The sequence below is a fragment of the Bradysia coprophila genome, unplaced genomic scaffold (assembly GCF_014529535.1).
Source record: "Bradysia coprophila strain Holo2 unplaced genomic scaffold, BU_Bcop_v1 contig_235, whole genome shotgun sequence".
Classification (NCBI taxonomy): domain Eukaryota; kingdom Metazoa; phylum Arthropoda; class Insecta; order Diptera; family Sciaridae; genus Bradysia; species Bradysia coprophila.
Genome location: NW_023503496.1, coordinates 3,653,202 through 3,667,229, shown reverse-complemented (window position 1 = coordinate 3,667,229; position 14,028 = coordinate 3,653,202). Strand labels below are relative to the sequence as shown.

The 14,028-nt window shown below is 36.2% G+C and overlaps 1 protein-coding gene across 1 annotated transcript in view; it reads right to left on the bottom strand.

Moving 5' to 3' along the window:
* Window positions 1-14,028, bottom strand: part of LOC119077492 (UDP-glucosyltransferase 2-like) — a 63,758-nt gene that overhangs the window by 32,655 nt on the left and 17,075 nt on the right. The window lies entirely within an intron of this gene.

Genomic DNA, 14,028 nt, shown 5'->3' with positions numbered 1-14,028 from the left:
CTCAAATCAGATTTCAAAAGTCGACTTACTTGCTTCCTTCTTTGATTAGTTCTATTGCAAAAAAAACGTTGTGTCGTTGGCGGAAAATAAAGCCAACAAACACAGCTGTGATGTTCATAAATATAATGCCAATGACAAGTCCAATATAATCTTCAATATGATCATTTCTATAATCAATTGGATAATCATCATTCATATAATCATCATCGGAAGTCTTGCGTAAAAACTGGTCGTACATAAAACCGAGAATTGAAACTGAAATTGATAGAAAAATTCTCAATTATTTTCGTTACACAGGACTTTGAATTAAGCGACGCATTTTGTTTCAACTGTTTGTCAGCTGCTCTAGTCAAACAATCGAAAGTGTGCAGCCTGAACACTTTTTTTCAGCAGTTGACACAAAATGCGTCGCTTATTTTAACGTCGCCGATTGAAAAAAAAGAAGCTTTTGTTGCTTATCCCGCCGGAATGATGTTCTTACTTGTACATTTCCCATCTGCGGAAAGCGGTCATTACATTACATGTGGGCACTTTTTCATTACATACCATCTTCAGTTTCAACTAGACACTCTTCTGTGTCTTTTTGCACTTCGCGAATGCTTCTCTTCCTAAAAGAATTTCAACTCGAAATCGTGAAGCCCACATTAACTACCTCAGCTTCAGCCTTCAATGGGATACACGTCCGTTTTTTGAAACGTTACAAGATGCTTCCGTTTAATTGTCTTACATCCTTGATCAATAGGTGCATCTGTGAATCGTGTTATGATGACGTTCTGAAATACGCGACAGTAATTGTGATGTCTAAGGAGACTGTTGTTTCTTCAACACCGCTAGCTACCAGCTAGCTTTTATTTTGTGGCCTTTGGGGTTTACGGTTGAGAAGAAACACCTATTTTAAGAGTCTAGCCCGTTTGACTGTCGTATTTATTCTGTTGATTTTTCTAATTCACCGTTTTCGTCAGAACACTTGATAGATTCTTCTTTGCAATCGCACACTTGGATTCGCTGTTCCAACAGGGTTGACACGACGGAAATGGGCAATTACAGACCGATGTCACTGCTTGGAGTGATGTCGATGTCAAAGCTGGTTGAGAGAATTCTTTATAAGCCAAACTTGACTCTGATGGTTTCGAACACTCTATCGTGTACGAATTTGAAAGTAGTAGGCTTTGCCGAAAGACGTCGCAGAAAAACTTTCGTCTACTGAATTTTATTTTCACCAAAAATTTGCGAAATGAAATCGTAGCATCAAATGACGAGTTTCTGAACAATGCGCTTGAAGAATGGAAAATTGAATCAACGTTGGTTAGGTCGCGTTGACAGCTGAAGAAAAAAAGATTTCACAATATCGATCGTTACTCGGTCAATACATTTTCATTCCAGTTGGCTTCGAAACAATGGGTCCATCGGGTCGGTGAACTAGATTTCATTTATAAATGTTTCAATGCGTAGATTTTTTAATCTGTCAGATAATAAAATATCGTGATGTTAATAGCAATTTATTGATTTAGAATATTTTTTTTTGATACTGTGACTGTTACGTCCTCGGTGGGAAAATGTACATGTAAAACAATACTCCGGGTGGATGGGCAATAAAACATAGCAAGCAAACAGCTTGGTAGTTCATTACACTTGGAATCAATTTTGTGATACGAGCCGAACTAACTCGTGTGGTTTTCGGCAACTCGTTTTTGACTCGTGTAGTTGCATACCTCGCCTTCTTCTCTGATATGGAAACTCTAAACTTGTCAAAATAACCGTTTCCAAAGCTTGTGAGCCTCCAAAGCTTCAAACCACACTTGTGAATTCGGCTCGTATCACAAAATTGATCTCTCATGTAATGAAATACCTCCGCAGCATTCTACTATTAACAAAATTATTACCGCAAACGAATAGAGCGATGGTAACGAATATTGAAAGCCATACGGCTGGTGTTGCAATCCAACGTATAGCATAACAAAATATCAGGCAGATGACCGTTGCAATGAGTATTGGTACCAAGTAACACCATAACGTTTGTTTCAAGTAGTAGCAAGCACCGTTGTAATTACGCTTCAGAATTTGAATTTTGGTTAAATCAGTATTTGCATCAGGTCTGTTGCAAGGTTATTTCAGCTGTGAAAGCGTCATCCACAGAGACATAACCAAACGAAATGTTCTGTGGATGCTCTCGTTCGTTTTCGGCCTGTCAAAAATCGGTTTTACTGGAACAGACTTATTTAAAAATAAATTTCAACGCCCTCCGATTTGAGAATATCGTGAATAACCCTATAAGGTTTGTTCCAAATAACTGTAAACCCAAACTTTGACAAAACGAACGCCGACGATTTCATCCACAGAGATGAACATAACCTAAACGTCCACAAATTTCTTTGTAAATTTTTCGTTAAAATTTTCGTCAACCTGAAAGTTGAGGTTAAGTTGCCTTCTGTGGATGAAATTTGACATTTCGAGATGACCTTGGAACAAACCTATACGACGTTGCGTTTGATTTCAATTTTGAATTTTCAGCGGACTGACAGTGCTATGATCGGACGCGTTTTTCTACTGTGCTCTGAACTTCTGTTGTTGTTTTAATAAATTTTTTCAATTTTGAGGATCATAAATGTGTTCTCTCTGCCGCGGAGAACTGGAAAGATGGCTACGACGGCCTAGCCAGGATAGCAGTTCGATGCGATTCGGGAAGAGTACGAATTTATTATGGTGTCATCGTACGTTCGACTTGAGAAAAAGTTTTTTCTTTTCGCCGAAAGTCTGACATGTGTTTGTGATGTAATGTTGGTGTGATTGTGTGTTTAACTTTTTCATGCTTCGGGGCCGAAAATGAGGGCAATTTTTCGAATTTTCTCGGGTTTCCGGCCCTCTGCATGAAAACTCACATGTGCACCTGTTTGGGACGGTTGATTTAAGGCACTTTCGCTTGTAAGCCTCACTTCGTTCGGCCTGCAATCCGCGAAATTGCCTAAAAATCAATCGTCCAAAACAGGTACACAAATGACTATTGGCGTATCCATATTGTGTTCTGCAATCGATTTGGATTGAAATGCGCAATCTGGAACAGCAATTCGAATAATTGGACGTGTGAACGACGAATGAATTAACGCACGAGTAGTTAGTTAGTTCATTTATTGACGTTATATGCATATGAGTAGGTGTGAAAGACGATGACGTACGTGCGAAAGGTAAAAACGTTGCAAGGAGTAAGGTAAGCGGGGGTATAGCTGACCGTGCAGGTGTACCTGACCAGCTACATTATTTATCAGTTTTGGAAAATAATTACAAATGAAAATACGCAAATTAACGTTATAATTAATCTTTAGAGCTAAAGATTAATTTTTTCATGAAAATAATGCGATTATTATGTTTACTTATTTGATAAAACCATAAAATGAAAGCAGTGCACCATCTCAGTACAAAGTTGCACATTTCTTAAGAAAATCGTAGGATCGGTGTGGTCTAATTTAAGGTTTTTATTGACAAAAGAATTATTAATGGACAAAGTTTTGGTGTTTTTAGGTAGTAAATAGTTCGACAATTAATATTATTAACATAAATAGCGTCTAAAAGTTAATATTTGATTAATTACATGGTGGTCAAAACATTGCATCAAAAATATGCCATGTTTGTGTAGTTGACCGCACCAAATTCCGTACTTTTTTTCTTCGGGTGACAAATTCACCTTCCATGTGCATTGTTGTGTACAAAATGATGTGATTAAAATTCGTTGATATTTTGTGTTTTTATGAGTTTTTATCATTGAAATTGGTTAATATCAGTGAATTAAGAGTGAAAATGTGTCGAATAATGCGAAATTATTGCGAAAAATGTGAAAAATGTCTTAATTTTGTAGCGGTCAACTACTGCAACAAGACTGGTCAGGTATAAAAACATCCGTTTTTTAGTGGTCAGCTACTGCATCAAAAACAGTGCTTCAGTAAAATCAGTTTTTTACAATAAAAATTAATTAATTGTCAATATTTCTGATATTCTACGGAATGGGAACAGATCAAATTAAATTCTGACGAAGGAAAAACTTAGCTTCATCGAAATCATCCTGAGATACTGATGACCAAAGTTGAAAAATTGCTTAGACGGTCAGCTACTACCTCGCTTACCTTAAGGTAAGACAAGAGAAAGGTGATTTAAATTTGGTTTGAGAAATGTATTGGTTATTTGAATTGATTGAAATCCAGTAGCTAGTCCGGCTGTTTGACCGAGCGGCTAGCAACTTGAGTGGCATTTTGTCAATTATTGTGATAGGTGATTGAAATTTGAAATTATGCAGAATGGAATGAGGCGTGTTGGCTGTGACGATTGGCTTCGTTGATTGACTACGTTGATTGAATATGTTGGTTGATTGACTATGTTGGATTAACTACGCTAATTGACTATGCCGTTTGTTTAATAAAATCGAGTAGCTAGTCCAGCCAAGACTGTTGTAAGTTGCCACGGTTCCAGCCGGGTTTTGACTAGCGTACAACATTAGATATTAATATAATTTGGCATTAGGTTTGTGTGAAATAGCTGAGGCTAGGTTAGCATAAAAATTGATTGACAAAAATCATATACAGATTGACTACTGCAAATACCAGCGATGACGCTGCCTGCGAGTCGGTCCTTTAAGCTACAATATTTTCATATGCATTCAGTTTGTAAGGTTGACATCCTGCGTCGTAATTTTATTTATTTTTTAAACGGTCCATCTTGTTTTTTCGTTAGGTTCAGTGCTGTGATATTTTCGATCCCGTTGTCCAATACAAGAATATTCTGTTCTTATGAAGTGACAGAAGACCAACTTGCCGTTAGCGTCAATCAAATACAGTACTGAGAAATAAACTGATCAGATCTACGCTACATGTGTTCCAAACCAAAAAATCTACGTGAAAACACAATTTGGATTAAATATTCTCAAAATCTTATTTCTGCGTACTTTCCCTGATTGACGCTGTTGTTGAGTCAGTCTTCTGACACTTGCATTTCTTAAAATTTGGAGCTCGGTGGCCTGACATGACTGCAGTGCCATCACGGATTTTTGCGGTAGGGACGAGAACAATTCCCACAATCTACTTGTTTTCTTTTTGCAAAAACGCACTGTTGATACTATGAATTCTTATCGGAAGGTTAACGGTAATCTTTTCACCTCCAGCCCAGCATACAAGCAAGTAAATGATGAATTTCCACATTTTCAAATAAGGTGAGAGTGTTTGCAAGATTTACACTTACCAACATTGATTCACGAAAAACTGGATCGCAGTGGTTCAATATATCTGGATAAATTATTTGATCGAAGTAATTCAGGCCAGTGGTTAGCACTATTCAAATAAAACAGAAAAGAAAATTTCATAAAATGTGCGAATAAAGGTGAACGTGGATGTGTACTTTTCCCTGACTGCAGTTAGGTTCTAACACCAAAAAATACTGAGTTATCTGTGCAGGAAAATCAGGGCTTTGAAATTTGGATAGGTGACGCAGATACAGACAAAGTACATACCCACTGAAGGTAAGAAAAACCTTCAGCGGATGACAAAAATACGGAGCCCAAGTCACCGGATACGGAGTCCAAGGCAAGAATAATATAAATTTTCTAATGTTGCATCAGTTCGGCGTAATAATGTTGCTGGACCTGCGTTCTTTAGTATTGAGTCTTGGCACGTGTTGCAACCTAACAAAGCGAATTTGACTTGTGTGCAACATTAAAAAAACCTCCTCGTATAGAACCAGGACTGGCCATATGGGCTAATCGGTCAAATCCCGATGCGTCCTTACTTACAATTCCAATATTTGGCCTACTTTCCCTGAAAGTACGTGAAATTATACCTTTCTGATGACAGCCCACACGACCATGTACGTTTCGTGTACCTCGAGAAACTTCTGTCAGAAAAGTGTAAGTTTTCAGTCTTTTTCGGTTGCAAATTTCCAAAGTATATAAACATACTGAAGGTAATGCAAAACCACAAAGACCCACGGAACCCTACTTTCTGGTGAATGTAATTTTTACAATGTTGGCCAGTAAGTAAATTCACTTTGTTAGGTTGCATCTTTATACTCAACACAAAAAATTGTATGCTGAACAGCACATTTCCACCAACATTAAAACGTCAAATGTCACACAAGCAACATAACAAGTCTTATATTCACCCGAAACTCGGGTTCCGTCAACGAAAAGTATGTAAACACTGAAGGTAATGCAAATCCACAGTTACACACGGATCCAAACTTTCAGGCGAATTTTAGCTCCGTCACATATTGAATTTGTTTTCGTCAAGTTGAATCTAGTGGTGAATTTGGAACGATTAAGCGGCGTTGTGTTACAAACATATAAAATTCGTTTGCGTCAAGTTGTATTTAGTGGAGAATTCGAAGTATTTAGGGCCGTCATGTTGCACAAGTCTAAGTTAGACAACATACGAAAATGAATTCACTGTCAAGTTTTAGTCCCCTATTTAGAGTACCACTTTTGCTTGAAGTGCGTTGGTTCCGTAAAATTTGTGATCCGCTGAGCATTTGCATTACCTTCAGTATGTTTATATATAAAATTTCAACTGCACATATCTCAGTGTGGATGAATTTTAAACCCAATAAGACCCTAATTGCCCAGAAAATACATGCAATTAACTTTCTAATGACACCCCACACGACCCTGTACGGCTCGTGTAACTGGAATAATTTTTGTAAGAAAAGTGCATGTTTTGGGTTTTTGATCACCTCACACTAGCCATACAAGCTTCGAAGAATTTTTTTGAAAGTGTTTTTCACCTTACGCATATTTGGGCAATAAATAAATCAATCAATCAATCAATTGGGTTCTACGGTCGAATACCTTACTGGGCACATATAAAAAATTCCAATCCAAAATGCGTCCGATTTCGGTCTGCTGTTTTTCAGAAGAATCCCTCTCGACTAGTGCAATATAAGAAACTTTTTGTATAGTAGGGCTCACTAGTTGCATTTTGGTATAAAAGCGTGAATTTTTTACCATTGATAAATATGCATTTGGGGATTCCGAAACGATTAGGAGACTTTCAAAAAGTGACCTCTAGCGTTATTTTCCGTTTCCGGTAGTTTTTTCGAATTTTCTTAAAAATCATATTTTGAAACTGAAAGTTAAGTAATTTTTAAAATTGGTTCAAAAAAGTTTGTTTTCTTCGCTATTATCGTTGCACGTTCCAAACTTTTAACGACGAAACAGTTTTTGGATGTTACGCAACAGAGGCAAATAGTTTCAGTTTTCATCGAAGAATTGGAAACCTTTGCATGGCGAATTTTATTCGGTAAATTTTTTTTCGTAAATTTAATGAGACTAGTACTGGGAATGCTAGACATGATCTAAAAACAAAATAAAACCAATTTTTTGATTTTTAAAAAAAGATTAAGGTCCCCAAAATCTGCTAAAATCTGCAAATTTTCCTCCTTCAACGAACTTTGACAGACCCTACAAATTCCGAAAACGCCTCAAACAGCATCAAAATATGGGACCCTAAGCTTTTAAATGATACCAAACACTCTACCTCCGGATCAAGGGATGTATGATTTGTGATGTGAGATATGTGGTGGGACCCAATTTCAAGCAAATTTAAAAATATATGGGAGGTAAGTGGAAAAGGCAAAACAAAAATGATTTTAATTGTTTTGGGTGTGTCAGCTTTTGACAGCTTCCGTTTTCTAATCAATATCCATCTAAAAATGATTTTTGTGGAAACACTTACCGGAAAACTGAAACTAGTTTTAAAATATCATTTTTGAGAAAATTCGGAAAAACTGCTGGAAAAACGGAAAATTCTTTAAATTTTTTTGCACCAAAAAAAACCTTGAAACTTTAGCTTTCGTTTGAGCTCAATATCACTTGTGCAGCTTCGATTGCCGCTACACAGAAATGCATTGAAGTTACCTCTGCATCTAAAACTTCAACCGGATGTAGATGACGCTAGAGGTCACTTTTTCAAAGTCTCCTAATCGTTTTGGAATCACCAAATTCATATTTATTAATGGTAAAAAATTCACGCTTTTATACCAAAATGCACCAAAAAATGTAATTTGTTCAACTAGTGAGCCCTACTAGTAAATTATTTTCGTTAAAATAACTCGACCGGGTTCGTAATATTCAAGGAAAAATCGGAAGAAACTTTCTCGGTGTACGACCATAGTTTATCATAACCATAAACCAATCAGACATTAAGTGAAAATTGTTTCTTAAATTAGCGAAACTTGAAATTTTACTCTTACCACGGATACCAAATATGATCCAAGCGGTTGAAATTACCAAGAAAACCCAGAACCAATACACATCTGTTGTCGACCGACCTGATTTCGGACCTTTAAAATTCGCATCGAACTGGTACTTTTCGCCTACAATTATTTCGCCACGTGAGATAAGAAACTGAACGATAAATTCCATATTTTGTTTTTATATGCACAATGTACTCCGTGTAATTGTTCGATTCATACCGTATTCGTCCTTTGAGTCACCCCCGCAAAAATTCATATTGCGAAAATTGACAACTGTCTCCAACGAAATTCAGTATTTTAGTGAAACAGCCGCAACAGTCGACCTTTGGATGTATTGAGGATCACTCAACAAAGAACGGAAAGGCGAATGCAAAACGATGTTCGACGACTGTTCTGTGTAGGGTACCTTACAGTGCTCAGTAATTGATCCACTAAAGTTAACATGCAAATTAAATCGAGGACGGAATTTGTTCTCTCATTATTCGTTCGTCAAGCGAGTCGCCACCAGTCAGCGGTGAGTTTTGATGCTTTATTTTTTTACTCACAGTTTGAGATTTGTTGTTTCAGTTGTAATCTGCACTTTATCAACTCACAGGGGGTCAGTTCATTCCTATGTTATAGTTTCGCTGCTTATGTTTCTAATCCTCGCGATCGTCGACCTTTTCATTAAAGAAATATTTTACTGCTCCAGTGGTGGACAAACCTAGTACCATCTACATATACTAGAAGCGAGACTAATAGGAATTCGAATGCCCGTTCTCCCAACAATGATTTTGCTTGCCGGTAAATAAACACACGAAAACGAGATTTTTAGCGCGAGTTATGTAATGGATTTGACATGCTGAGCTGAAGGCGTCGAAAGAAGTGCTTGAAACATGAAAAGTACGGTTTTCGACACATGTAACATACAAATGCGAAGTGTTTTACAGCTGGCCCACTCACACAAACAAGGCAATAAGTCTTTCCTAAAAACTGGATGGTTCATCAACAACGTTAAAACGTTACAATATGCTGCAGTTCACGATTAGTTACCCTATACTACTGCGAATGCGCCCTTGAAGCAAAATAAACGGTTAAGAGGCAATAACAAACCTTATGTGCAAAGGATGCAGCGGGGTATCATAATATTGGTAAAATTATTGCATTCAATCAACGCACTTCAAGCATGAGTGGTACTCTAAATAGGGTACTGAAACAGGACAGTGTATCGAAGAAATTTTAGCACTGTAAAAAAATTCGTGCAATTTTTTCATACAAAATAGTACTCTATTTGACAGCTAACTTTAATGGCACTTTTGCTTGAAGTGCGTTAATTCAATTCAAGCATGAGTTAGGGCATTGACACTGGACAGTGTATCAAATAAATTTTGCCACTGAAAACAAAAAAAAAATAAAGTTTTTCATACAAAATAGTACTCTATTTGGCAGGTAACATTCGAAGCACTTTTGCTTGAAGTGCGTTGATTCAACAGTTCACAAACACAGAATGTAAAAAGCATTTTGTCGGTTGACCGAGGTATTATGAATTGACTTGAGTCTCGCTGCTTTGTCGAAGTATAACATGATGCATATAGGTGATTGTGCTTGTAATCTCTAGAGGCAGACGTTCTCCTATGAGAAATGTATAACTGCCAATATACATGCACACATCGCGATGTCGCCGATGCGATACAAAAAATGCTTAGTCTACGAAAAGATTCAACTGAATGGGTGGATTTTATGCATTTGGTGTGGTGTGGTTATTTGTTCATTCATTTCCGACTTTAATATTTGAAATCCCAACAAAAACCTCTAAAGAGAAAAATGTGGCGCTAGCTCTGTGCAACTTCTGAAATGAATGTTATCGCTGGAGGTGTTGCTTTCAGCTCTATGCGCACATAGTTGGCTTCATGTAGAAAATTATTTTAAAAAAATTAGCGACACACAATTGGCAGAACTCGTTTTGGAAGTTTTATGTCGAAATTTAAATTTTACGAAAATCTAAAATTTTACGAAAATCTAAAATTTTACGAAAATCTAAAATTTAAAGAAATTTGACCAAAAAAAAACGAAAAATTGTCGAAATTTGACCAGAATCATTTGACGAAAATTTCATTAAAAATAGAAAATCTGATGAAAAACGAAAATTTGACGAAAATTGAAAATTTGATATTTTTATCCATATCCTTCATGTTAAATCCTGAATGAACGCAATTGAGTTAGTGACAACACGTTGACGTCGCCTCTCGTTCCGTTGTAAAACATGTGTCTCTCCCTAAAAAAAATCAATTAAACTGAACATGTTTCAACGTTGTGTGTGATCTATGTTGCAATTGCGATTTAACTTACAGCTACGTTTCAACGAAATGAAACCCACTTTAACTGGAAATTGTTTTGTATTATTTCATTATAGTAGCACAGCGCTGCTCCTAGTATGAACACTGAATTGACAAGTGTCAAATTTGGGGGCTTATATGTTTTAAGTCATAATAGAGGTTTTTCGGTGTCAAACAGAGTAGTTGCCACTTACATTATATAGACAGTAGTCGCAGTGAGATGCGAAGGATTTTCATTTAACTTTAACTTTATTAAACAATTTATGTTTAGTTACAGTTTAGATTATTTGTTAAAACAATACACATTTCAATGATCAGATTTTCAGTGACGTTTGTGCGCATTTTTCAAATATATCTTGGCTCTCTTCGCATTTTGAGAGTATAAAATCTTACAAAATAATGGCCCTGCCACAGCATATTACAAAAATGCAATATTTCCTAAAGTCAACAATTTAGCCATGTGTACGTGTACCCGCCTTCGTAAGTGTCTTAACCTGTTTTTTCAGAACCTTGATATTTCCCAAGGGCGGATGTAATGTAATTGATATTCCTTGATATTTCCATACATTTTGACAGAAAATTCAAGATATTGGCAAAAATTTGAAATCAAATATGAGCAAGTCGTACCAACTGTTACATGTCAAAGTGTAAACCAATAAAACATTCTGAAATAAATGAATATTGCAATTGGAATTGTTTTTAGCAAGAATTACCAAAGATATTCGAAAAAATATTTTGGTTCTTTAACGGATAATTTTGTTTAATCAATTCAACATGAAGTGAAGGTAGGTTATCGAAATTACACTCACACAACGGCAAATCTCGTGTAAACCAAGGTAAATATAGTGAGGAGGTAATGCCATATATAACCGAATCAGATGTGCGGTGGCACGAAAGTTCGATACAAACGCCATCTCATCCCTTCGTTGAAAGCAAAAAATCGAATAGAAAGTCGGGCCATCTGTTGTGAGGTAGTGAAAATATTTTTGTGAAATACAAGTAAATCGTAGTCAACCATTTAAAAAAAGATGTCATTGACATCGAACTTATGTGCTAGGCCGCACGTCTGAATGGCATTACCTCCTCACTATATTTACCTTGGTGTAAACTAGCTGTCAATAATTCAATAATATTACAAATATGATGTATACGTCTGTGTATTCTTGTGGCAGGGCGATTAATAACCCTTTTTTCGATTTTTTTTTGGCGTTTTTTCATATTTTGGTGAGTTTTCGAATTTCGGCTATTTATTTTGGTTTTTTTTTTAATTTACTATGCTACGCTGACACTGAAATCTATTTTAAAGGCGTAGCAGAAACAATGGAATTGTTGACTAATGTTATACAATATGGCACTTCCGCTTGGCGCATAAGAAAAGTACAAAAGTACAAGACATCGAAATATACCGAGAGTTAGTAAAAGAGAAATAGCTTCATATTTGCTGATGATAAATGGTTAAAGCGTGCATCGCACTACACTACGTTTATTCGCCGTTTTCAAAATAACAATGAAAACTGTTCTCTCTTTCCATATTTCGCACTACACTCCGTTTACTCACCGTTTAAGGTGGCCTCAGAGTTATCGTTTAGCGTTCGTGTTCATGACAGGTGACAGTTCAACTAATAGAGTATTATGATGAAAGAGAAAAAAACATTTTGACAAGTACCCCAAGACAGGTTATAATAAAATGGTCTTCGGTTTTATCGCTCTGATCATAACACTCTATAGGTTTCTTCCATCGTTCGGTAAAAACGAATTTTGACAGGCCGGAAACAACCGACCGTCATCCACAGAAGCAAACACAGCCGCAACTTAAACAAATTTGTTCGTTAAAACTTCAAAGTGAGGTTGTGTTGGCTTCTCTGTGGATGACCATTGACATTTTGATCGGCCTTGGAAGAAACCTATAGGTCTAACATGTTTTGAATTTTTTTAAATGTCATCTGTCATGTAACCAGAAACAAAACGGAGTGAAGACAGAGACAAAGCGGATGACTGTGAACTGAAATTTACGCTATAACAATGGAAAGAGAGAACAAATTTCATTGTTACCGTTGATCTCAACTAGTATCTAGCATATTTGTGTTTTTTTCTAATTTAAACTGATCTCATCATAAGAATGCAATTTTGGTGGGTTTTGTTTGTTTCTTTCGTTTTATTTGTTCCACACGTATTCCACCACATAGAAGTAGCGTTTGCCTTTACGCTTCTTCAATTCCACACGTACGTGTGAGTGAAACGACACTCTTTTCGCTTCTTTTGTTGACAACATGTGGAACGCTGTGGAACAATTAAAATTGTAGAATGGTAACCAATTGCAAACTTAAATTGAGTTGAGTTTACTACAAGTTCCACATCAGTGTGGAATGCGTTTACATTTCAGACAGCACTGCTACAATTTTTGACATTTGCTTTAACTAATCCTTTGGTGATGATGTTTTCAGTTATTGTTTCAAAACGAATTTTATGATTTTACGTAAAAAAAAGTTTTCAAAATTCTTAAATTCTCTTGCAGTCAATATAATTTCGGTTGTTGTAGTCGAATTAGCTCATGGAAAAGCCATTCTATGGTACGCAACAGTAGTAAATTCATTGACAAAATCATATTTATATTTGTTGGACATCTATATATACCTATATACAGCTATATTGAGCTATATACAGGCATATAGAGCTATATAATATCATATTTATCTGTGAAATGTTTATTTATAGTGAAATATAGTTAAATATAGCGGTATATAGCTGTTTAAATAGGAATTTATGAAAGATGACTTCGTACGGGGCTGTCTATATTGCCTCCGGCAATTTATTTGTATATGATAACAAGGCAAAGAGTGGATAATGCAAGTGATTTTAAAGGGCGAATAGCTTTTCAGTAGAGAAGAAAATGAAGTAAGAGAAATGACTGATAATGTGGAACTACATTAAAGGCTTTTGATACGAATAGGTGTTTCATACGGGTCGGCGTTAGCTATGTTTATTTTCAAACATGAGCAAGGTGCCTGCTCATTTTCACTGCACATACGTTGAGGTTAGGGTTCTCTGTAGATGATTTCTGACATTTCGAATAACCTTTGACTTGATCTATAGGACTTCAGATTCTTCGACGATGGTGTCTAAAGTTTGTTCTATTTTGTTTAGCGAATTCACAGGTACCTTTTTCATAATTCAGAGTAATGAGAATTGTATTTTGGCGAATTTTTTCTTTGGCAAATATTTTCACCAGTTCGGCAGTGAAAAATCTAAAACAAAATCTGATCTGAAACAAAAACCGAAACCATCAACAGATTGGCCATAACGAATGTCAAATGTCAATAAACGCAGCAGTGCTGTCCGAAATATAAACGCGTTCCACGTTGTATGTGGAACTTGTAGTAAACTAGGAATAACACAAATATGCTAGTTAATAGTTGAGATCAACGGTAATTTAAAAACGGCGACCAAAACAGAGTGACTGCGAATCGGCCCTTAAGTTTCCATTCCA